This window comes from Mustela putorius, unplaced genomic scaffold, assembly GCF_011764305.1.
Source record: "Mustela putorius furo isolate JIRA1106 unplaced genomic scaffold, ASM1176430v1.1 tig00000127_pilon_pilon_pilon, whole genome shotgun sequence".
Classification (NCBI taxonomy): Eukaryota; Metazoa; Chordata; class Mammalia; order Carnivora; family Mustelidae; genus Mustela; species Mustela putorius.
Window position 1 is genome coordinate 3228100 of NW_025421288.1, and position 4677 is coordinate 3232776.

A 4677-nucleotide genomic window follows, 5' to 3' on the forward strand; every position below is an offset into this window, starting at 1 on the left:
ACTATATCAATATAAATATATCTTATATTTATGCAAAAAAGACAATTCTCAACTACAATCTGTTATAGTTTTATTTATTCTCTTGTCCAATATCCGTCATAGCTGTCAACTGTTTTCACGTGTCAGCCTGTATCACCTGTGAGTATAAAGGATTTTAAGGGAGTATGTGTTGAAGTAGTGGTCCTGTACAATTTTTTGAATACATAATACACATGTCAATATATAATAAATTATAACTGTATAATATAATTTATTATATATTAACATGTATTAAGTCATATTATTAAGTGCACTTATAAACACCAATGTATAATTACAATTATATCAATGACTAATAGAAAACTTTATTTTTTAATAGAAAACTTTAAAATATAGCACAGTATAGTTTATATGTTACACTCAAATTTTTAACATAGTTTTGATTTTTTAAATGTTTCATATGTACATATGTCTATATCTGTGTCTATATTTATATATCTATATGTGTCTGTATCTACTTATGTATCTTTTTCTCCTTCTCTTTCTCCCTCTCTATTATCTATCTATCAATACCATCTTGGTTTCTCAAACTTGCCACTATTCATATTTTGGGCAGGATATTGGGTCTTGTAGGATGTTTAGAAGTATAGTGTAATACATTATATTTTATTATGTAACAGAAATATAACTGACCTTTAACTGTCATTAGTCAGTAGAACCCCACCTTCTGGTTGTGACAACTTAAATGTCTTCTGATAAAATGTTGTCTGGTTAGGAAAATCATTTCAGTTGGCAACCACTATCTGTGTTTATGTATATTAGTGTTCTTCCAAGAAGGGTTTATTTTCAAATATCTGAATTTGGAAAGTTTGAATGCATTTTATTTGTACTAGTTTTGCATGCTAAAAATCACTCAAGTGATAATGCATGAAATCTATTGACCATGCTGATGTCTCTATCCAGAATAGGTTCTCCTGATAAGCCTGCATGGAAACTCAAAATCTTACGGTGCTCAATGAGTTCATTCTCATGGGGATCACAGACAAACCCGAGCTGCAGGCTCCATTATTTGGGCTGTTCCTCATCATCTATTTGGTCTCAGTGGTGGGCAACCTGGGCATGATCATCCTCACCAAGGTGGACTCCAGGCTCCAACACCCATGTACTTCTTCCTCAGACACCTGGCTTTCACTGATCTTGGCTATTCCACAACCGTGGGACCCAAAATGTTAGTAAATTTTGTTGTGGATCAAAATACAATTTCCTATTATTTTTGTGCTGTACAGCTAGCTTTCTTTCTTGTGTTCATTGTTAGTGAACTATTTATTCTAACAGCAATGTCCTATGACCGCTATGTCGCCATCTGTAACCCTCTGCTCTACCCTGTCATCATGTCCCAAAGGGTGTGTTACGTGCTGGTGGCCGTCCCCTACCTCTACAGCACATTTGTATCTCTCATAGTCACCATAAATATTTTTAGTTTATCCTTTTGTGGTTACAATATCATCAGTCATTTTTACTGTGATTGTGTCCCCTTGTTATCTTTGCTTTGCTCAAATACACAGGACACTGAAATAATTATTCTGGTCTTAGCTGGTTTTGATTTGATTTCATCCCTTCTGATAGTGCTTGTGTCTTACCTGCTGATCCTGGTAGCCATCATCAGGATGAACTCAGCTGAGGGTAGGCACAAGGCATTTTCCACCTGTGGGTCCCACCTGACAGTGGCCACAGTGTTCTATGGGACTTTGATATTTATGTATGTGCAACCCGAGTCCAGTCATTCCTCTGACACTGATAAAGTGGCTTCCGTATTTTATACCCTTGTTATCCCCATGCTGAATCCCTTGATCTATAGCCTGAGGAACAAGGATGTGAAATATGCAAGACAAAGGATGTGGAAAAAAATAACTAGTATTTTTTCCTAAAATTCACTGTCTAATATGATTCCTATAAACTAGGTTATGGACTTAAAATTTTGTTCTATGTGCCTCCAAAGAAAATAAATACAAATGAGTTCAACATATATTATCTATTTATAATCATTATTTCTTGTTTTACATACGCTAGAAACTTCAAACTGCTGTAAATTAATTTTTGAACAAAACAGTAAAAAATTTGCCTTCCTAAAAAAATATTGCCTTCCTTCAGAGAGAAAGGTGAAGTATATACATTAATCAAATAGAAGGGAGTTGAGGTAAATTGGAAGGGGAGGTGAACCATGAGAGACTATGGACTCTGAAAAACAATCTGAGGGGTTTGAAGTGGTGGGGGGGTAGGAGGTTGGGGTACCAGGTGGTGGGTATTATAGAGGGCACGGATTGCATGGAGCACTGGGTGTGGTGCAAAAATAATGAATACTGTTTATCTGAAAATAAATAAATTAATTTTTAAAAAATCAAATAGATACTATAGTACTGTAGAATATGGTAGATGATGTACACACACACACACACAAAGTTGTCAAGGATTCTGTTTTTTTCATCTATTAGAATAAAATTGAAGTCCCTATGTATGTGTGTATGCATGTGCGCGTGTGTATATGTGTCTGTTTGCATGTGTAAGCCCTTTCCTTCTATTTTAGCTTTCATACTCTTCCCAGGTATGTTTTAGAATTACAGTCAATACTGGTTGTTTCTGTGATACTTAATGATTTGAAGTACTCGTATTAGTTTATTCAAACATCTTTATTACAAGCATTGGGATCCCATTCTTTCCTCATCAGTGCATGAGTCTACTAGCTGAACATACTTTGTAATCCAGCAGTCTGATTGGCACTTGGTTTGTCTCAAAAAGTCCCTGTTGGTGATATTAGAGGATATTCAAATTAAGGTAATATTTTGAGTTTGCACTTTTCCTCAGTGATCCATCTTTCTTTCTCTTTTTCCTTTCTTTTCTTTCTTTCTTTCTTTCTTTCTTTCTTTCTTTCTTTCTTTCTTTCATTCTTCTTTCTCTTTCTTTCTTTATCTTTCAGATTTGTTTATTTATTTGGTGGGGGAGGCACAGAAAGAGAGACTCTTCAATCAGATTGCAAGCTGAGTGTGGACCCAGATGTGGGGCTCTATTTCATAACCCATAAGATCATGACCTGAGCCAAAACCAAGTGTCCAACACTTAACCAAGGAGCTCCTGTTCTTTCTTAATAACTGGTTGTTTGGTTTAGAATATTGTAACATTTCCTTATCTTTTTAAAAAAGAGTAATTATCCATACTTAAAAGGCATGCCTCTCTTGTTTTTGTATCCTTGAGGAAGAGGGCTATTCTACAGTGCATTAATTGTATTGCCTCTCTTTCCTTAGATTGATCTTTCCCAATATTTATCAATATTGATTGCATACTATATTTTAATTGGTTGTCATCATCTAACTACATTTATTGATTGTCCTACTTGGGAGAATCTGAGGGAAATAATTCTTTCATTTGCACTATGTCACATCTCTTTCTTTTTAAAAAATTTTTATTTTTTAATTAACATATAATGTATTCTTTGTTTCAGGGGTACAGGTCTGTGACTCATCGGTCTTACACAATTCCCAGCACTCACCAGAGCACACACCTTCCCCATTGCCCATCCTCCAGCCACCCCATCCTCCCACCATGCCACATATCTAAGGTGAATGAGGACTGATAGATGGCTAAGATATACTGATCTTGCCTTTTGTGCATAGTTGCTCCACATCACTCCACATTTTCCCATGCACTTATTTTCATTTTTGATTTCCCATTCACTCATTTCTTTATTCTTCTTAATAGTTCTGGGATTTTACTGAAGTTATTTGTTTGTCATATTTGGTTTGTTCACCATTATGCAATAAGATTATCTGTTTAACCAATGGCCATTTAATAAAAAAAATTCATTGAAATAAAATTTTGAAAGGGCTGATGCAAAGCAACCCAGATGCCCTTCAGTAGGTGCATGGGTAAGCCAACTAGGACACATGCAGACAATGGAATAGTATTCAGCAGTAAAAAGGAACTACCAAGCCATGAAAAGATATGGTGCAACCTTAAGTGAACAGATGTATGATTCCAACTTCCAACTATACAACACTCTGAAAAAAGGCGAAACTATGGAGAGAGTACAAAGATCAATGACTGATAGGAGTTAGAGCAGAGGAAGGGATGAATAGAGGAGCAAATAAAAGTTTTAGGGCAGCAGAAATACTTTGTATGAAACGATAATGGTAGGGACCAGTCATTATATATTTGTTCAAAGCAATAGAAAAGCCAAACTCCTTGCATGGAGCAGTGGGTATGGTGCATAAACAATGAATCTTGGAACACTGAAAAAATAAAATAAATTACATAAGAAAAAGAAAAAGTGAAACACCAAAGGAAACCCTGATGTAAATGATGGAGTTCCAGTGAAAATGATGTAAAAATGTAGGTTCATCAATTGTAATAAATGTACCACTCTAGTGGGGGATGTGGGTAATGGGATGGGAGACTAGGCATTTGTTGGGTATATGGGAAATCTCTGTTCTTCTTCTTAAGTTTGCAGTGAAGCTAGAACTTCTGTAAAAAATAATCTCAAACAGAAAAAAATATTTCATGAACAGTGTCATGGGATGATAAATACTAGCAAACTGTTGATCTACTTTAAAGAATCTGTGTGATTGTCATAAAAACTACTGGGTAATAATATCCCATTTTGGGGTACTATAAAACAGGCATCCTTCAAGTGTGGATTAATTCTCC

The 4677-nt window shown here is 35.3% G+C and overlaps 1 pseudogene; it reads left to right on the forward strand.

Annotated features, from left to right (window-relative positions):
• The first annotated feature begins 966 nt into the window (after positions 1 to 966).
• LOC123388553 lies at positions 967 to 1907 on the forward strand (annotated as a pseudogene).
• The last annotated feature ends 2770 nt before the right edge of the window (positions 1908 to 4677 follow it).